The 22,533-nt window shown below is 38.8% G+C and overlaps 1 protein-coding gene across 7 annotated transcripts in view; it reads right to left on the bottom strand.

The window, feature by feature from the left end:
- ESR1 (estrogen receptor 1) overlaps positions 1-22,533 on the bottom strand; it is a 390,082-nt gene that overhangs the window by 315,949 nt on the left and 51,600 nt on the right. Inside the window, exon 2 of one of the 7 annotated variants that reach the window (XM_048226168.2) lies at positions 5,520-5,701. The exons of the other annotated variants lie outside the window; for them this stretch is intronic. The gene's annotated coding sequence lies outside the window, so the exon portion shown is untranslated. The remainder of the gene's footprint in view (positions 1-5,519; positions 5,702-22,533) is intronic. 7 annotated transcript variants of the gene reach the window in all.

Raw genomic sequence — 22,533 nt, forward strand, 5'->3', positions numbered from 1 at the left:
CACCCTTCCTCTTTCTAGCATTTGACATTCTGCCCGGCATACTGTAACTGATGAATAAATGTCAACTGTATAGATAAATGGGCCAATACACTATTTCATCTAGCATATGGTTTTACTAACTATTTAGGCAAATTTAGACTATCTCGATGCCTGAGTTTACTTCAGAAATTTGAAAGCTTAACCATTTTATCTGGGATTCAACTTCAATACATTGAGAAAGTTTAACTTCAAACTTTACAGTAATATACATTTGATTCACTCTTTTAGTTCAAACTCACTTTCATTAAGCTAATTTTCAGCTACCGCGTTGGCTATGACAGGAAAATCTGATGGCCTTTAAGGTATGTTTGATATTGTGCTATATAAACTCATTCCTGTTTTGGAGGATAATCCTTCATGCTTTATTTTTTAATGCAGAGTCATGGGTTTTATATGTTGGCGAGACCATGAGCTGACAGGTACTTTCATCTCCTATCAATGGGAACATGAAGCAGCATAATTAATTTTTTCCATGAGTATCTTCACAAATGTACTCAAAGACAACCTCACAAAGATGCTCAAGGGGACATTACTCATAACAGCAAAATCCTGGAAACAGTGAAAATGCACTTCACTTGGAAAACCATTTATATGAATTGCTTATATCCTCAACAAGGAATACTCTGCGGAGAGTAGGAAGAGTAAGGTACATCAACGCATTCTTCTACAGAAATTGCTCTAAAATATATTATTAAGTGGAAAAGAATAATACAAAAGAGTATATACTCTTAGGTATGTTCTTTTTAAATTATATATCTAAGGGATTATTGTATATGCAGAGACCACTTTGGAGGACTATAGAAAAAATTATAACTCTGGGAAGCAGGCCAGACCTGGACAGTGTTTTCTGCACTATTCATATTTTACTTTTACTCTATACTGTTTTCTTTAATTAAAAAAAAAAGTATATTTACCACTTCCTACCAGTTGTGATGGCTAAAATCAAAAAGACAGACAATAATAAGTGTTAGCCAGGATGTGGAGAAATTGGAATCCTCATACAGTTGGAATGCAAAATTGTGCAAGCATTTGGCAGTTCCTCAAAATGCTAAGCACAGAGTTATCGTATGAGTCAGCAATTCCATTCCTAGGTATACATCCAGGAGAATCAAAAACATGTCCACAGTGGCTCAGTCAGTTAACCATCTAACTCTCTACTTTGGCTCAGGTCATGATCTCAGGGTTGTGAGATTGAGGCCCACGTCAGGCTCCACGCTGGGCATGGAGCCTGCTTAAGATTCCCTCTTTCTCTCTCTCTCCCCACCCAAACCAAACCAAACCAAACAAACAAACAAAAAATGTCCACACAAAAACTTGTACACAAACATTCACAGCAGCATTAGTTATAATGGGCAAAAAGTGGAAACCCAAATGCCCATCAGCTGATGATGGAAAAACACAATGGAGTATATCCGTACAATGGAATCATAATCTGGCCATAAAAAGAATGAAGTACTGACAGCTGCTACAATATGGATGACAAGCCAAACACAAAAGGCCAGATACTATATTGATCCATTCATATAAAATGTCCAGAATAGGACTCCACCAAAACATAAAGGAGTTGAGAATGTTCTAAAATTAGACTATGGTATTGGTTTCATAACGCTGTGAATACACTAAAAACTCCTAAACTGTATACACTTTAAATGGGTGAATTTTATGTTATGTGAAATACATCTCAATAAAGCTGTCAAAAATTTTATTTAAAGTACTATCACATACACTATCTCATTAGATCTTTCTATCTGTCCTGAGAAAAAATGGCTGTGAAGAGTAGATGAGATAATATATGACAAAACACAGAAAAGAAAAACAGCAATTACTTTATTATTAAAGAATGTTTATAGTTGTGAATGGTGGGCATTTACTGCTCAGAAATATTTCTGTAGTAAAAGAAAAAAATTACTAGGGGTTTGCTTCCCATAGCCCATCTGCCTACTCAATGATTCATTCATTAAAGACGCTTACAATCACCCAGAAAATATTTGTGATCCACTCACTGAATCTCCGGGTGTTCCCTGCGCATTCACGATCTAAGAGCTTTTGGCGTACAAAATGTTCAATCCATCATTCTTTCAATTCAGGAGCTACTAATTGACTAAAATAAAAGGGATTTTAGACCTTTGGTTGGTCCAGATTTTTAAAACCATTCAGGAAAAAGAAAATTCTATTTTTTGCAGTGACAACATTGATGCCTGGGATAGCACAAGGTATGTAGAAAAATCTAAGAATTCATGGCTGGTTAGAAAATCAATAGCAAAATCTTACATAGCACATCCTCCCAAACAGTCATTGTTTTAGCAAGTTACATATATTAACTTATTTAAATGGCACAACAACCCGTTACTAACTGTAGTTTACAGATGACAATGTGAGGCTCTGAGTAGCTTGCCCAGTGTCACCCAGCTAGTAAGTGGCAGAGACTGGACTGGCACCAAACACTGACTCTAGAATCCCTGCCCTTGACCTATTCTACCTGCTTCTTACTTAAATTCCAGTTTGATACGGAAAAGAGAGACACAGTATTATGTTTTCTCTAATAATATTTTTAATAAAGATAAAACTTTAATAAAGATAATAAAAATGGCCACCCTAATTTTACCCTTCATCTACCTTAGTCTTCCTCAACCAGATTCATTTATACTGCATATAGCACTTCTCTTTCAACTACCCTATCGAATGTAATCACAATCATGTTATCTGTTCGCTAGAGGGCTTCAATGAGTATCTGTGCTCTGTATTTTGATGGAAAACAAACATGAGGTATTAGAAAGTTTAACTTTGGGGTTAAAGTACATAGGCTATGTTATAAAACACAAAAACAATCATAAGCCCATTTAAGAAAATTACTGAAATCCCTTCTAGTTGTTACAGGAACAGTTTTAAATAATCATCCTCTTCATGCACTATGTCTAAAATGACAGAATCCTCACAAATTTATAGAGTCAAAAGAACACTTACATCCATCAAATATTGGGGCTACATACTTCTAAAAAAAAGAGAGTGAGAGGAACTCATTGTTATTTTTTCATTAAGACGAGATCTTTGAATTGCACAATATCTTCCTGGAGTAATGTAGAGCTAGCCAATAGCCCAATGGTAAGAACAGTAATTGATCTGCTTATATTTTAAGGTCTTCAAGTTTGGTAACCTTTAGCACTTCCACTGTTTGGAAAAGAAAGCATAGGCAGGTGGAATTCACATAGTAACTTGTTCATGGTTACCTTAATGGGGTATGTTTTAAAAGAAGCAAAAATACAGAGATAGAAATGTTTGGAAAACAATAAAAGGCCTAAATCAAGACATATGAGTCACTGGCTGAGAATTATTTGATTATTCCGTGAGTTTAGGAAGATGCTAACCATGGGCCCAGAGAATCTGGAGGAAAACAAATCGCCTTCATTTTAATAATCTATATAGTCAGTTATGAACGTTCAACCTAAAGAAATAGAAAGGCATTTTCTTTCACAGTCCTTTTGGTATATACAATCCTTACACATGTACAAAGGTGAAACTGTGTGGTTTGATAGTTTCCTATAGGGAACATACCTTTTAAAGCAATAAAGACACTGGAAGTACACAGATAACACTAGAGACAAAAACCTAACTTACTATGTTTCCTTTAAGATAACTGAAAAATAATGACTCTCCTTACACAGGGTTGGTGGGAGTATAAAACGGTGCAAGCACTATGGAAAACGTTGCGGCATTTCCTCAAAAGATTAAAAATATAACTATCATATGATCCAGCATCCCACTTCTGAACACATACCCCAAAGACCTGAAATAAAGAGGGTATCACAGGACAGCTGCATTGCTCTCATTCATGGCGGCATCATTCACAACAGCCAAGAGGTGGAAGCAACCAAGTGTCCATAGCCAGATGAAGGTGTATCTACGTACATTCAGATATCCTCTTATCTCCCTTCTGTATTCCCAGTCTATGAGGCCTGAAGGAAGGAAACTGGGACTTGCATTTCTTTGTATCTATACTACCCAGCACAGTCATTCAGTCATCCATTCAAAAATATTGATTGAATGCCTACTGTATCCTCAGTCCCATTTAGGTATAATGACCATCATTGTACAAAATATGCTTCTTCACTAAATAAATGAGTGGTGAACTTGATTATAATGATTCTGTTAAACTGAATTCAACACATAATAGTAGACTTTTTTAATAGGAGGCATTTACATAGCACTTATTATATGGCAGAAATTGTTCTAAGCATCATAATGATCACCTCCAAGTTGCAAAAGAAAAAACTGAGGCAGAGAAGTTAAGTAAGGTGCCCAAGATGACACAGTTAAGGGCTGGCGAGACTAACATATGAACTGATACCAGCAGGCTCGTTCCAGAGTCATTGCTCATAACTACTCCACTGTATTTGCTCCACATGAATTCTCTGCTAGGCTTAAGAGAAATGATATTAATAATACCCTGTACTTATCCTGTATGAGCTCAGGGGTTAGCAAGGTAGAGAGAGCTATAATATGAAATGATAAGTGCTACAACAGAGAAAGAACCACAGAAGCACAGAGAAGGAGTCAATTAATTTTATTTTCAAAGTATGAAGGCTTTATTACAAGAAACATTTAAGGTAAGTATGCTCAAGGAGCCAGGAGGAGAAGGAGGAAGGACAGAAAAAGGAGTAGGCAGAAGAGACAGGGGAGAAGAGAAGGAGATGGCTATGATACTAGAAGGATTACCATCAGGGAGAGAAAGAGGATGGAAAATCGGCATCACTGTGGACTGCTGGGGAGCAGCAGCAAGGAACAGACCCACCTCTCAGGCCCCAGTCAGAGAGGGAGTGATTTCCTCCCTCCTAGGAAGCCGGCTTCCCAGTCACAGCAGCGGCCCCATCTCTGCTGACAGCAGCTCTGGGAAAGCCACAGGCGGTCACGGTGAGCAGAGGTGGCACCAAAGCCCGCTGCCGAAACATCCGTGGTCCTTGAGCCACACTCGCCCACCGCCCACCTGAAGAACAAAACATTCACCCTGAAATTTCTTTAATAAAAGCCTAGGGTTTAAGGAGAAGAGGTAGAAATGCTAAACAAATGAGTAAAGAGGAATTTCCAGAGTGATCCAAATTCTGAGTAGACTGGGCACCAGATTCAAAGAAGTGTTAACCCAGATATACAAATGCACACCAGAAACAAGTTCTCATAATAGTCTGTAAATACATAGCGAGGGGAGAGAGAAGGAGAAAATGCTTATCAAAAATTAACTAAGGAAACTCCAAGAAAATGTGAAGAATGTTTCTGGAGAATAGCAGAGCGGCTCAAGACAGAGGTGAAGGGCAAGGTGAGCACCATTTTGCCAGCTACAGGATAGCACAGTGGAGTAAGGGTGTGGCAAGCAGCTCAAATACCAGTCCGTTCATAAGTAGCAGAAAATACAAAGACCTTCAGAGAACATTTGTTTTAACAAGGATAGGGAAACCCTTGTGATAATATAGCCATAATTCTCAACTGACCTGATAATCTTCAGCGACAAAACAAGCAAAGACTGCATCCAGTCCCGCTCTTAAGGAGTACAGTGCTTTTCCCACAGTAGGCTCTCAGCAAATATTTGTGGATGGATAAAGAGCAAACAGAGAGGGAGACGGGGAGGGAAGAGACAGCAGTGAGGACCATGTAGTAGATGACCACGGGTAGGCTGCGAAGAGATGAAACCAAAAGGGAAGAGGGAAAGAACTTTAGCCAAAGAAATTAAAGAATGACACCTATATATTAGAACAGGAGTTCAAAATCAACTCAGAGCTTGAACCACAAGGTGAAATAAAGCAATTTACTCTATGGCATGGTCATATTTTAGAAATGGGATCAAAGAGGTTTGTGGTTACAGCCCACAGGGACTTCTTGGCACTCGAGAGTAGATGGCTTAGTGAAAAACAAGTCCTTGGAGTATATTACACACAGGATGCTAAAGACTTTTACAGTCCTGACAACGGCTGTTTTTTACTTTGTTTGATAACATGCGATCAAAACTGGGCTTGGAATTCTTTCATGTTCATGAGAAGAAAGAAAGACCATCTATACTGAAGATAAACAGAAGACAATCTGGTGCTAGTAAAATTCTTCTAGAAAGCAAGCCACACAGTGGTTTTAGACCTTTATCTTGAATACTTGGAATAATAAATAAAATCTGATTGGCCTCCATAATATGACTGCGAAATATAACAACATCAACAGCTACTACCTTTATATTAACTTACATGCAAGGAACTTCATGCCTTCGCTCATTTACCCTCACAACAATTCTGTCAGGCAGGTACTAGTATTATTACCCTTTATTTAAAAGTAGAAATCTAACAATTACCAAGATGAAGAAACTTGACCCTGAGTCACCTAGTGGTCAAGCCAAAATAGTCCTACGTGGTGAGGCCTCATCTTATGAATAAGACAAAATATGAAATATGAGAAGAGACTCAAGACAGAGAAATCTCTACTAATAGCTCACATTCCATGATTTGAAAATGGCAGGAAGTGTCCTTCAGACACTAGGAAACACCTGCTAAGTGCTGAAAGCAGGACCAATACTCCAAGCTCACAAAAGTAGGAATGGAGGTAACCAGATTTTCAACATTGTCCCAATACCTTCTTTAACAGACGTTTCACCACCAACAAATCCCAAGTCAATATAAAGCTAATCAGTCATTTATTTATTTATTTGTTAAGTTTTGTGGTTTTTGTTTTGTTTTGTTTTGTTTTGTTTTTTTTTTTGCTAGTCAGTCATTTCATCTTAACTCCAATTCAAAATCAAAATTAAGGCCACTTTGAATTTCAGCTTATGCCCATTAGAAAGCATTTTGTAGATGGGGCATATATAAAATCAGACTAATCCATAAGAGACAAAAGTCTTCCAATATAAGTTAGCAAGGACTCATCGTAACTTATGATATTGCTTTTATGGAATATGTGCAACCGGAAGGATGTCACTTGGAAACTATTCTAAAATAATAAATTCTGACAGAGATGTTATATTCAAAACCATTGATTCTCACATCCATTATGATGGCTAATATCAAAAACCCAGAAAACATCAAGTCCTGGCAACGTTGTAGAGAGATCGAAATCCTTAGTCGCTGTTGGTTGGATTGTAAAATGGTACAGCCACTATTGAAGACAGCATGGAGGTTCCTCACAAAATTAAAAATAAAATTACCCTATGAGCCAGTAATTCCACTTCTGTGTATATATCCAAAAAAATTTAAAGCAATGTCTCAAAGAGGTACTTGCACCTCCATGTTCATAGCAGCATTATTCACAATAGCCAAGAGGGAGAAGCAACACAAATACCCATCGACAGGTGAATGGACAAACAAATGTGGCAGATACATATGGTGGAATATTATGTGGCCTTAAAATGAAGGAAATCCTGTCACATGCTGCAGCGTGGATGAACCTGAAAGGCATTATGCTAAGTGAAATAAGCCAATCACAAAACGATAACTACCATACTATTCCACTTAAATAAAGTATCCAAAGTATTCAAATCCATAGGAAAAAAAAGAGTAGAATGGTAGTTGTGGGGGTGCTGAGTGGAGGGGGAAATTGTGAGTTGTTTCAAAAGTAGAGACTCGGTTTTGTGAGATAAAAGTTCGGGAGATCAGTTGCATGATGACAATGTGAATATTCTTAAAACTAGTAAACTATACTTCAAAATGGTTAATATGGCAAAAACACACACACATTAATATAAGGTAATGCTTCCATAACACACACACATTAATATAAGGTAATGCTTCCATAACACACACACATTAATATAAGGTAATGCTTCCATAACACACACACATTAATATAAGGTAATGCTTCCATAACACACACACATTAATATAAGGTAATGCTTCCATAACACACACACATTAATATAAGGTAATGCTTCCATACTACTTGGGTTTTTTTTTTTCTTGCAATGTTGTCTTACAGATTTTAAGCAATAAATCTAAAAATACGGATTGTTTAAGGGAGAATTTTAAAAGAATAAATAATTTTTAAAAATTGACTATCCATAGAAATGAAAACAAATCGGTTTCATGTTTATTAAGAAGCCAAACTACGCAGAAGATTCACAGAGTTGTGTTAAGGTTTTTTCAGCAAAAGGCTTTATAAAAATCAGACCTGGCCAATGGAATGGGTTTTGTTAAGGTAGTAAGCTCCTGGTCATGGATTCATTCAAACAAAAGAAAACCTGTATCTATCAGCACTGCTATATGGGATTTTTGCCCTGACTGGAAATTTTTCCTCTATTAACTTTAAGGTCTTTCAAGTCCAAATCCCATGATTCCATGTCAAAAGAATTCAAGTAAACAGAGACAGTGGTAGCCTTTGATCATCTAGGAAAATCATTCACAAACCAAACCAAAAAGATAGTTTTCATTACATAAAAAGACTTCTCCATATCCACACCAAAACAAAACAAACAAGCAAACAAAAACTATCACCACAAAACAAAATTAAAAGGCCAGCAATGAAATGTGAAATAAAATTTGCATTCACTTAACGCAAATGGCCTGGTAACCTTATTACACAACAAAGTTCTATGAATCATCAACAAAAAAATTAAACCCACAATTTTTTAAAAAGGCTCAAAAAACACTGATGGGTCATCACAAAAGAAGAATGCCCATCACCAATAAACAAATGTTAATATTTGCAACCATTTCTTTATAATGCAATAGTATGCAGACATTAAAAATAATAAGATAGTTCTTATGTAATAATCTCCAAGATATTTTGTGAAGTGAAAAAAGCAAGAGGCAAAACAAGATGTACAGCATGCTTCTCTTCATGAAGGAAAAATTAGCGTTCATGAGCACACACATGTTTTCACTCACCTGCATCTTTGCGTGTATATGAATCATTATTTTAGGAAGACTACTAGAGACAATTGTTATGGTGGTTGCCCTCTAAGAGTTACTGATGGGTGTCTGGAAGCAGGTATTGGAAATACAGATCATGTTCACTGAATAATATGTTTTTAAACATCTTGAACCATGTACATTTATTCAAGGGATAAATAAATTTTATTAACTTTTGTACTTCTTGCAAATCAAAAAATGCACACTGAAATGGGAATTTTTTCTTTTGTTCTGTCTATTTAATAAAAATAGTAAGAAGAAGAATAACCCAGAGGCTAAGAGTGTCCAGGCAAATAGACACTCTTGCTCACTGCTAGTACTAATGTAACTTGAGACGATCTTTCTGGATGACACCTGGTAAGATAAATAAAGCGACCTAAATGTGCATATCCTCTATTTCAGCCTCGATCGTTCGGAAGGGATTTTAGGAATCTATCTTTAGGAAATAACCAAACATATGTCTAAAAATAAGGTAGCATGACATTTATTACAGATTTGGAAATAACATAAATGTCTTTTAGTAAGAAATTTAATTTTATAAATTATATGTACCTCCATACAGTAGAGTATTATGCAGCCAAAAAATTATGGTGGAGAAGAATAATGTCACCTGAGAACGTACAAAACTGCAAAACATTATGCGCAAATAAACTACCATTTTTATTTTGTAAAAGTTTATATGCATATAAAAATTCAGAAAAGTACATATAGCTATGTTTTCTCCCCAGCTTTATTTGAGATATAATTGACATATGTTAAGTTTAAGGTGTACAATGGGCTGATTTCATACAGGTATTTGTAGCTAAGTTTTACCTGTTTCCTTTTAACAGCTATCGTTGCATGGTGGGAAAATGGAAAGATTTTTCTCTTACTTTTCCCCCATGTTTTTGCACTTTTCTGCATTAAACGCAGCTCAATTGTTAGGAGAATGGGCTTAGAAGCCAACTGGAGGGATTCAAAAGCCTATGCTGCTACTTGCTACTTTGTGCAAGTTACATAGCCCTTCTGTGCCTCCATAGTAGTGCTTCCCTTTCCTATCTGTAGAATAGGGTAATAATAGTTACTACCTCAAAGGTTACTGTGAGTTCAACTGGTTCATAGAAGCAGTTTCTGAGCGGTAACTCAGAACAGTACCTGGCATACAGTATCTAAAACTGTTGCTGTTACGTTTAGAATTAGGTGGTAAAGCTTTCAAAAACTCAAGTTAATGATCTATTATACATTTCAAGTTTCACTTTATTACCTGTTGCTAAGCATAAAAAAGCAAATGTGTATGTTTTAGAGAATAACGAATGAAAAAATATTTAATACAAGATTCTTACAATGGAATGACTACTATTAACTTGGCCTTCCAAATTAAAGAGGCTTAAAGAGCCTTTTTAACACGCATATCCTTATACAAAATCAAACAAATGAACCGATAAAACCCACCTCCCCACTGAGGTGAGGCCTGCAGTGTGATCTCCTAAGACAGAGCCTTCTCATTTGGACACCTGATCATAGATTCACAAGCAAGGTATGTTTTTCTATTTAATTGGTGGAAGAGCAGGCTTTAAAAAAAGAAAAATGCTCCAGGGATGTTCTATGAGTGATAAGCAGCAGCACAGAACTTTCACCAACCTGTGGGAGACCAGTGATCAGGACGATCCCACTTAAACAAGAAATCCGTTGCTAGGATTCCAGTGCCTCAGAAATCTTCAGGACAACAGGGGACTGATGAAGTAGGCTTGGCAAAAAGAATCACAGCCCATGAGGACCATGACAATGCATTATGCTAAGAAACCTAGTCCAGAACTATATATATATATATATATATATATGAATATATATATATATATATATATATATATATATATATATATATATATATATATGAACTGCAAAGGCTAGATTAGTTTTATTAGCTATTACCTAATCCCCAAAATAACACGATCATGAAAGACAGGACTTTTGTCTGATGAAGGAATGGCCAAAGAATATAATTTGCTCACAGTCTGCTTTATAAATGTTTTATTTTAGGCAATTTTTAAATCTTCCAATGGCCCATTAGAACCTGGCCTTCATTTCGGTTTACACATTTTTTTTTAAGAGCTTGGCTTTGCATTTATGTAGAAAACAGCAAGCTGCCCCAAAGTGCAGCAACAATTCCTGCACCTTCTGGCCCAGGTTGTAAAGCCCCCTCCCCAGAGGGTCAGGTGCCAGGGAGCAGCAAGCTGCAGTTCCTTTGAAGTTTTCATAAATTAACCTTGTTATATATATAGCAGCTGAGGTGGTCACAACTTTGAAGGCACTGACGCAGTCTCCAAAGACAGCTCAAGGAGAAATGCCCTTCGTGACCCTTGGAATCATAGCTGCCACTCTGGTCTTGGCAAATCACGAGGATGGAACTCACACTGGATTATGCCTACTTCTTTCTCTGCATCTCCCTTATACATAATAACCCCTCACAACCCCTTGCAAGTAGTCAGGCCTCTTACATGGCCAGCTGGCTGTCCAAGAAAGCCCAGGGAAATCTTTCATTATTTCAACACAGTTTGTCTTTCTTAAAGTCCTCCTATGCTCCAAAATAACTTCTCAATTCTGCAACCATTTAAAATTCCCATTCCTGCACTAGTGTAAGCTGAAGTGTTACAAACAAAACCATCTGATTCAAAAGCTTCATGCTAAATTGGAAATAAAGGGAATTGTCTCAGTTTTAAAATGAGAGGGATAACCCAATTATCCCAAATGAACATATACTCAACAGAATGTGTAGAAGAAAATAACTGCGTAAGGGGAACGCATGCAGTGGAAGACAGAGGTATCATCATGAAAGTAAGAAAACCAGGATAAACAACATGGCCCATCACTTTGTGGAGACAGCTACACATGACCTGGGCATTCTAGAATATTATTATTACCATTTCTTAATGATAATATCATTTCTTAATCCTAACACTTGGGGGAGCAAAACTCATCATGTCATTGTTTTGGGTTTTGTTTTGTTTTCTCATCTACTCAGTTCCTTTTGTCTTAATTAATTGAGCATATAATGTACAGTGGTTACGGGAAAGGATTCTGGAACCCAGTGGAGGGGTCTCAAATTCCCATTCTACCACTTCCTAAATGCAAGGTCTTTTAACTATAAAATGGAGATAACATGAACCTCATAAGACCATTGTGAGAATTAAATCTAATTATGTGAAATGTGCCTGACACATGAATGTGCCTAATATGTGGTAGACGATGATGATGATGATGATGACGTGATAATTAACAGTTATAGGGCACTGCTATGTGTAGCCCCAGGTGCTGGAAATGGCATATATTTCGCATCACAGGTAGCATACAATTAAGCAGAAGAGACAGACATGCACTGCTTATTTATACTATGTGATGATGCCATACATTTGTTGTTCTTTTTTCTCTTTTCTTTTTTTAATATAAATTCAATTATCCAACATATAGTACATCATTAGTTTCAGATGTAGAGTTCAATAATTCATCAGTTGCGTATAACACCCAGTGCTCATCACATCATATGTCCTCTTTAATGCCTGTTGCCCTGTTACCCCATACCCCCATACACCTCCTCTCCATGGAACCCTCAGTTTGTTTCCTATAGTTAAGAGTCTCTCATGGTTTGCCTCCCTCTCTGATTACTTCCCATTCAGTTTTCCCTCCTTTCCCCTATGATCCTCTGTGCTGTTTCTTATATTCCACATATGAGTGAAACCATATAACTGTCCTTCTCTGATTGACTTATCTCACTCAGCATAATACCCTCCAGTTCCATCCATGTCGCTGTAAGTGGTAAGTATTCATCCTTTCTGATGGCTGAATAATATTCCGCTGTGTGTGGAATTGCATTGCTATACACTAACAATGAGACAGCAGAAAGAGAAATTAAGGAATCAATCCCATTTACAATTGCCCCAAAGACCATAAGATACCTACGAATAAACCTAACCAAAGAGGTAAAGGATCTGTACCCTAAAAACCACAGAACACTTATGAAAGAAATTTAGGAAGACACGAAGAAATGGAAAAACATTCCATGCTCATGGATTGGAAGAACAAATACTGTTAAAATGTCTATGCCACCCAGAGCAATCTACAGATTCAATGCAATCCCTATCAAAATACCATTGACATTTTTCACAGAGCTGGAACAAATAATCCTAAAATTTGTATGGAAGCAGAAAAGACTCTGAATCACCAGAGGAACGTTAAAAAAGAAAAACCAAAGCTGGTGGCATCACAGTGCCGGACTTCAAACTCTATTACAAAGCTGTAATCATCAAAACAGTATGGTACTGGCACAAAAACAGACACAAAGATCAATGGAACAGAATAGAGAACCCAGAAAATGGATCCTCAACTCTATGGTCAACTCAACTTCAATAAAGCAGAAAACAATATCCAATGGGAAAAGGACAGTCTCTTCAACAAATGATGTTGGGAAAATGGGACAGCCACCTGCAGAAGAATGAAACTGGGACCATTTTCTTGCACCATACACAAAGATAAATTCAAAATGGATGAAAGATCTAAATGTGAGACAGGAATCCATTAAAATCCTAGTGGAGAACACAAGCAGCAAGCTCTTCAACCTCAGCCAATGCCATATATTTGGTTTGGGTTCAAGGTGCAGGATGCTGTGATGGCCAATAATGTGGGTTCTAGAATCGGACTGCCTGGGTCCAAATCTTGGCTCCACTACTGGATAACCATATGGTTTGGGACAAGTTGTTCAGCCCCATAATGCCTCAGTTTCATTCCTCAGTAAAATGAGGGTATGAATAGAACCTAACTCATTGGGTTGTTGTGAAGACTGAAAAAATCAGTACGTGTAAAGTACCTACAATAGTGCACAGTATATGGCAAGGACTCCACAAATGAATGTTATTTGTTATTGTTGTCTGGGCTTTTTACAGGTCCAGAAGGAGATGAGAATTCCAGATGAAGCAACAAGAGAAACAAAGGGTGGTGGTCATGGGAGAGGACAGACTGGAGCACAGGGTGTGTGGCCAGGTAGCCCCAGGAGATGTGGCTGAGGAGGTTAGACTCCAAAGGTCAAAAACTTTTAGTTTCTCTCTTGTCCAAAAGGCAACCATCCCTTTAAATCTCTATATCATGGTTTGTACGTCCATCATAGGTCATGGTTAGAGTAACCAGCGTCTGCAAAACGGGATCTGATGGCTGGTAAAGAGAACTTCTGCCCCAAAATATGTCCGTTGCTAACCTCTATGAGAACACACAGTCTTTCACATCATTGGAGTTAATTTTCTGGATTAAGGCACTATATCCAAAAAGTTCCCTTAAAATACAGTCAATTGGAAAGATAACAAACTGAATTAACACCTACTAGCACAGAAGCATGAGTTATATACATCCCATATAATCACATACACACACAGAAAATCAAGGAAACCGTATTTACCTATATGAAAATCCTGAAAGTGAAAAGTTCTTTTTTTATTATTATTTATTTATTTTCTTAAGTAGGCTCCATGCCCAGCATGGAGCCCAATGAGGGGGTTGAACTCACGACCCCAAGATCAAGTCCTGAACTGAAATCAAGAGTCAGACACTTTACTGACTGAGCCACCCAGGCGCCCAAAATCTTCTTTATTTTTATCAGGGAACTAGCCATGGTTTCTTGCTCATAACCAGAATAACTTCAGTTAGCAAATACAAGTAAATTCATAGTGCTTTGGAATTATACTGGCAAGATTATGGAATGACTTTTTACATTTCTGACAAAAAGGACCATATACGATATGTGACAAGATATCAGTTATTTTTTTATTTTAGTTTAATGAGTCATACTTTTTTTTTACAATGTAAATTAACTGCCTGATAAGACTAGTACCCTATGAACTTGAGCTGGCTATTTATAGCGGCAATTTTATAATTGAAATAAAAATGTTATCCTGGAAGAAAAGAAGCATAGCTTTCTAAAATCTTATTATAAAAAGTTACTGATTATAACTTGAAGAAACTTGCATTTTCACATTTTATCTTTAGTAAAAAATGAAAACTGAACAGACTTTCAGAGTAAACAGCAGCCCATGAATAACTGGGATCTAATGTATAAGGTGGAGACAGCAATGCTGGGCGCCCTCTCGTTGCTCATAATTCCACACACCCAGTCTGTTCCTTGCCTTCCATTTCACAGTGGGCCCATTTCTTGATGACTAGCAATTTCATGAGAAAACAGCATTTCCTACTCATGTAGGTGCCTGCTGCTGTCTATCTCGACATAACCATAGATCTAATCTCAGTCTGGTTCTTGCAACCACATAATGAAAGTGGCAGTGTAGACATCTTATTCTGTCTCGCTGGGGAAGAAGGGAGATTAGGAAGGTTAGTAGAACCCAAAGGCTCTGCAACTTCATCTTGCTGTGATCCCCTAGATATTATTCCATGAGGTCACGATGCAATTTAATCAGTATTCTATCACAGGCAAGCCATGGTTGAGGCACTGGACTGGGGTAAACTCTTACAGAATTTATAGAAGTCTTCAGCACTGACAAGAAGCAGCAGGGACCCGCGAGGTCTCAAATCATTTCCCGTGTGACTCTGTGCTCGGCCTCCACGTGGACCCCACAGGCAGCTGTTCTGCGTCCACTTCACTCTAGGTGCCTGGCCAGCCAAGCCCAATCCTTCCAAGGATAAATTGTAAAAACTTTTTTTCAAAAACCACATCTGCGTCCACGTTTCTGTCTGCTCATCTATTTCTCAGGAGCAGAAGAAGAAGGTGCAAAGAACAAGTGTGCCCCTTCCCCTTGGGTGACTCAACAGGTGCCTTCCTAGAGAAAAGAGGCAAGTAAAATGTCTTTTTGTGATTAGTTTTATACAAAGATTCTTCTAACTGCAGTTTAGATAGAGAAAATTCAATCTATTTAATTTAATGACCTATTAAAAATTGTGTGAACATGGTCTCAGAGATAAAAGGAAAACTTAGGATGAACATTTCATCAGGGAAGATTAGTGGGAATGCCTACAGTGCTATACATTATGCTTGTGACCTTCATATCATCACATCATTGAAAACACAGGCAGCCTAGTTCCTCTTAGTGATGTCAAGTCATTCAATGAGATATTGCTTCCTCCAACTTATTAGACCTGAGTGAACTCCAACCTGGAAGTGATCAATTGTGAAGAAGACACATATTCGTTTATTAATGGTTCATGCAGCAAGGCCAAAGCTAGACCAAAAAAGGAGATAATGGCAACATCAAATGAGACAGGTGAGACAGGTGTCTGTCAGCCATGAGATCTGAACGAGTAGAACCTGAGCCCCTGTGAGGAGGAACAGACCCTGAGGACAGATCAGCTGTGGAAAATGGAAGGCTGGCCCAGGCCAAAAGAAGAAGGTCAGAGAGAGCAGGACCCAGGAATGGCCCAGCCCCAGCCCAACAAGGTGAGGTAGGGAATTCCCATCAAGAATAATGGACACACAGGGGCGCCTGGGTGGCACAGCGGTTAAGCGTCTGCCTTCGGCTCAGGGCGTGATCCCGGTGTTACGGGATCGAGCCCCACATCAGGCTCCTCCGCTATGAGCCTGCTTCTTCCTCTCCCACTCCCCCTGCTTGTGTTCCCTCTCTCGCTGGCTGTCTCTATCTCTGTCAAATAAATAAATAAAATCTTTAAAAAAAAAAAAAGAATAATGGACACACAGAATTTGAGAAGGGGAATGGGGAAGCAGGCAGGATGCAAGATAGAGCCAGCAGGTGGTCACATCAGGGTTTTAAAGGCAGCAGGAAGAGAAACTCCAGGGGACGCACTGGGGACCCTGATGGGCACTAACCCTGGGAAGAAGAGGGGCAAGACAGGAGCCCAATGCCTAGGGCCTCAGAAATTCACAGACTGGCGTGCATGAAAACTGGTCCGGGGGAGAGGCAGAGGCTTATACCAGAATTAGTTCCCAGGCCTGGGGTACAATTCAAAGCAGGGAGGGCAACAAGACTAACGTGATGCTGAGTCACAGAAGGAGTGACCCCAAACTCTCTTCATTCTGCTTTTACCACTTTCAACCTTGACACCGATAACTCTGGAGCCTTGGACAAGTTACTTAACCTCTCTGATCCTCAGTTTCCCCATCTGTAAATAGGTAATAGGACTTATCTCACAGGCCTGGGGAGAGGTTTAAGTATGACAATGTGTGCAAACCCTATCAGCATGGTGTCTACCACGTGGCATGGCTCAACAAACGTTAGTTTCTTTCCATGACACTACTGGTCTTTTCACTTTATTCCTACTAAACTCTAAGTTTCTTAAAGATAGGCCAAGCCTTATTAATTCCCACGCACATCTTGCCCAGTTCTGCCCCAGTCCAGGGATACATAGGCCCCACAGGGTCTGCGGTGAACTGACTGGCAGTGAATGGACATATATATAAAAGTATTTGTCTGTCATGGCAGATCCGGTCTCACCTCAGTCACTGGAAATCAAACAAATAAATGCTTTCATCTACATGCATTGTTAGCACTGCCTTTCTGGAACAAACCCTGTGTTTTAGTACTGGGTAGATGTGCCTCAAACTACATCTATGTCCATTAAAAGCCCGTGGAACTCCAGAGTGGGGAAACAGCTTTGCTGTCTTTCTCTGTGGGGTTTTTGAGGCAGGATCACACCGCCCCAGAGCACCAGCAGCCATTTCTTCATGGTCAGCGGGGCAGCAGAGGGGAAGCGGTTCTGGGAAAGGGGACTAAAAAAGGAGGCATGGCGGGAATGGCCAGCAATCCCTGTCCTGACTGACGAAAGATTTTTCCAAACTTTGCTCAGAGACCCTTTGCTCTTCTTTGCTCCTGCTTTTACTGGTCCTTCAGGATAATCGCAAATCCTTATCACTGTTTCTCAAGCACGTGATGTTGACAAGGGTCTTACTGAAACTGGGAGGATCTGTTTACCCGGAAAAGATTCAATATGCTAATAATCTGTGTGTTGTACAAGTTCTGCTAAACAGAGCCTAGGGGACAATGCCTACATCTCTTAGACCACAGGGCAGCTGTTTGGGCTAAGAAAGCTTTGGGAAGGCAACTCCCCTCAGCATTCCAACGGCAGAGTGGTCAGGCAGGCCTCGGCATTCCAAAGGCCTACGCCCTTCTCCAAAACCTTCCATCAACCCCAGAGGCCTCCATGTTACATTTTAGCCAGCCAGGTATTACGGCTGATTTCATGCTCTACATTAACCCCAACAGAGGCATAGCAAAATGTCGGGGGCAGGGGGTGGATACGTCCCTTATCTTGATTATAATGATGCCTTTTTAAGTATAAATATATATGTCAAAACTTACCAAATTGTATAATTTAAATATGCACAATTCATTGTGTATCAATGATACCTCAATAAAGGTGTTTAGAAAATTTAAAGGATGGAAGTCATGGAACAGCTTAGATATTATTAATTAGTTTTCAAAATTATTCAGGGTTTTGGATCAAGTCAAAACATCCATCAACTACTCTGTGTGTTTTCAGCTGATAAAAATTTTTCTGATAAATTTAAAGATTTCTCAGAGTTCAGTTGAACTCTCTATATACAGGCTGCCAGGATTTTTTTTCTAATCATAATAAACAAAAATAATAGCTGGACTTAAAGCATTCACTATGGTCTGGAATGACCTATGCACTTTAGTATCTTGCATCATTTAATCCTCAGTATAAACCTATGAAGTAGAGCATTATCCTCATTTATAGAGAAGGGCCCTTAGAATGACGGTCACACAGCAAGCAAGGCACAGAACTGGAATTTCAAACCAGCAGTCTGAGTCCAGAGCTTAAATCTATGCGGCCTCCTGACCTGACTTTGGGGGAAACCCTCTTCTTCCGTTAAAGACCATTAATCAAGGGGTTCTGTCTTCCCCTGTCCTAAGTCCTATATTTTTCTGAGTCTGATTTGCCAACTTGTCCTGTGACAAAAGTAAATATATCACAATCAAGCTGGATGTAGTTCAGAAAGGAAAAATTCATTTGAAAATCAACTAATGTAATTTATCGTATTCCTCATATTAACAGAATAAAGGACAATGTTCATATGATCACTCAATGGATACAGAAAAAACATTTGATAAAATTTATTTTAATTAATAATATATTATTAATAAATTATAATAATAAATTAATTGGCTAATTCGACTTTATATGAATTCATTATTTTAAAGTAACTGTGAGTTAACTGGTTAAGATTAACTATTTCAATCTTTTTTTAAGTATCTACAAAAACTGATAAATAAACATCACTCCTAATGTGGAAATGTTAAAAGCTGTCCCTCTGAGATCTGCAATGAAGAAAGAATGCCCACCACCACCTTCTATTCACACTGTATTAGAAGGTCATAGTCAAAAAAAAAAAAAAAAAGCTGTGCAAGTCTTCTACACAGAAAATTATTCAACTTATAAAAAATAAAAAGAATTTAAATGAGGCTTAAATACATGGAGGATATATCATGTTCATGGATTAGAGGACCCAATATTATAAATTCCTTTTCTGCCTAAGTAAGCCAAAACTGGCTTAAGCTCCTTACAACCAAGCATCTTGACTAGTCCAGAGGTTTTGAACTGAGGATGCCCCTCCCCCATACATCTAATTTCCTTCCTCTCTTTTTTTTTTTTTAATATTTTATTTATTTATTTGACAGAGAGAGAGACAGCCAGCGAGAGAGGAAACACAGGCAGGGGGAGTGGGAGAGGAAGAAGCAGGCTCTGAGCCGAGCAGGGAGCCCAACGCAGGGCTCGATCCCAGGACTCTGGGACCTCGCCCTGAGCCAAAGGCAGACGTTTAACAACTGAGCCACCCAGGTGCCCCCTAATTTCCTTCCTCTCAATCAGATATGCCGTGGGGTTTTTCACCTCTTCGTTTTTACCCCTCTTTTTCTTCTACTTCTGCCCAAATCCAGTCCTCAAACACAATTCCACTCTTTAGTAAGTTCTTCCTTCTTAAATTCAAGTTCATTTTTCTTGCCTTGAATTCTACAATATTTTTTTATGTAAAATTAGTCTTAATAATATTTACAAATTCTTATAGCATCTGTTATGTATATGTTATTCAACTTTTCACAACTCATTTCTGCAATTAGAATGTCTTCACTCTAAGAAGACAAACATTGAGACCTTTTATTTCTTTGCTTCATTCTTGCATAGTGCTTTTCACATAGGAAATGCTCAGTACACATGTACAAATGAGATTTGTTTTATATGCAATACGTGGCCATGATTACTGGGTAAGAACGAGACAATACACTGGTTCTAACACAAGTAGATGCAATAGCCCAATACGGCCTTTTCCCTATTAATTTGAACAGTATGACAATCATCTTGGGAGCCTTACCAATTCCCAAGAATTTACCCAGAAAATTAAGAACTGGAGACATTAACCAGAAATTCTGTAGTCCCAAATCAAAGACATAGCTGCAAAGTTTCCTGGAAAAGCAAACAAAAAACTCAAAACTCTATTAAATAAATACTGTGTTCTTGGAGTTTTATAATACTAGAGGGACACAATTAAACATCCCACCCCCACATGACCTCAAGACACATGAGTGGCTGTTCAGCAAACACAATAGCTAAAGCTCCAATCAACAAAACAACTTAGAGTAGACCAATTACCCAGAGGGGAAAAAAAGATGTGGATTCAATGAGTTGCCATGAAGAAGAGTCTGCAATTCCTTGATCTAAGGCCAGAGGTGGAGAATTATACTAAATCTATAGCAAAAAGCCCTCCATGGGATCACACAGGAGATGAGAGATCCTATCTTCCTAAATCCTTCTCGCTGAATATGAAGTATGAAGCAAAATGCACAGAATCACAGCAAACGTGTTCCCTAATTCCATTTTGCTGATCTATAGGATAAAATACTTAAAATCCAGAAACTTAGCTATTAAAATGACTAAACAAAAGCATATTTCCTACGTTGGCTGAGATTCCTAGAAGATGAATTTTGAAAATAGATTCATAAATCCGTCCTAGGTGTTACGATCTGTAATAAGCCTGGATTTAAATCTGGAAATGGGAAAAAGCAGGGACAGAGACATGAACCCAGGACAAACACTGCTGGGGCTAACACCAAGCAGATTTTCTCTGCCTCACAAACATCTGTCTGAAGGGTGGAGTGAATTTAGCCACAAACATTTGCAATCATTCTTTTTGGCAAACAGCAGCTCCAGGAAGATTACAAGACGTTCTTCACCCTATATAGTCGCTCTAAGAACTGAAGTGTGTGCTGGGGGGGCGGGGGGTCTATCTCTGGTGTTACCAGTGTCATCTGGTGATTCTTGACTGTCCAATCACATTTCAGTGGGTACATCTCTAGAGTAATCAGCTGGGGACCTAGTCATCTCAATGGGAGACCATTAATTGTCAGTTTCTGAGGGTCCTCTCTCTTGGACTGGCTGGTTAGTTTTCTCAGAGACCACCCCAACTCCTGCCTGGGTGATATAAGCCTTGCAGTCAGTATTGAGGTGCAAGGAGTTGGGGGGCCTCCCATTTGGCACGACAGCCTTCACTTAATCTATTTTCAAGTAGACATTTATCCCTTTCCGCTAAACTGTAAAAGATTCTGAAATCAGGAGGGTATCTGCAGCTCACATTGCTCCTTTTAAAGATTTTTGACCAATTCTGTTTTCAGCTGCATGCCAATCCTAGATTTGGGAGGTAACTATTGCCTCCAAATGCCAAGCCCTTCTGGGCTCCACAGTGTAAAGGAGTTGCTTTTTAATGGCTACCCCTACCCACAGGCCTAGGTTTCACCTGAACTGATCTGCTAAGTTGATTACCAGTCATCCATCAGTTTTCCACATTCTAGAATTTCATGGATCGCTCCAGCATGCTGTTGTCCTCAAGTCCAGCGTAGTTGTATCTCAGTAGCTCTGGGACAATTCTGCTTTAATTTGGGGGGGGGGGGGCTCTCTTCTAATTCTTTTTTCTATTGATGAATTAAAAAGGAAGAAAAATTTACAAAACAAAATTAAAGTAGAGCTCTGAGGGAAGGTTAACCACATAGCAGTCTGCTTGCCAATCAAGTTTTCACCTGAAAGTGACTTTTATAAACAGTACGAAAACAAACTTGTGAAAGTTTTAATTTAAACTTAGTCAAAGCACTACCTTTTGAACTCCCCAGTTAAAAAGCAGTTCACCTGCCCCCCCCCCCTTCCCTGACTCCCCTGACCTCTCCCTTGCAGGGCTCCAAGGCACACTGCCTCCTAGGAGGAACACTTCTACATCAAGGCACAGCACTGGCTCTTCCCTCTGCCTGGAAATTCCTTCCCTGAATATCCAGTGTCTCATTTCCTCGTCTTGTTCATGTCTTTGCTCAAAGTTCCCTTCTCAGGGAAGCTTACCCTAACCATCCCACTGCATCCTCCCTCCACACCCACACCACCCCTCCACCTTTTCTTGCTCTACCGTTGCTCTTTGCCAGAGCACCTCCCACCTATGACATCCATACCTACTCATTAAGCTTACTGTTTATTATCTGTCCCCCTGGGTCACAAGATGCAAGTTCCATAAAAGCTAGATCTTTGTGTTGTTCGCTGCTGGAACCAAGCGTCCAAAACACCACCGCAACATAGCAGGAGCTCAATATCTTTAGAGTGAAAACATCAACGCTATAAATTGGATTATATCTAGGGTTGCAGACAA

This window comes from Ursus arctos, unplaced genomic scaffold (genome assembly GCF_023065955.2).
Source record: "Ursus arctos isolate Adak ecotype North America unplaced genomic scaffold, UrsArc2.0 scaffold_13, whole genome shotgun sequence".
NCBI classification, from domain to species: Eukaryota; Metazoa; Chordata; class Mammalia; order Carnivora; family Ursidae; genus Ursus; species Ursus arctos.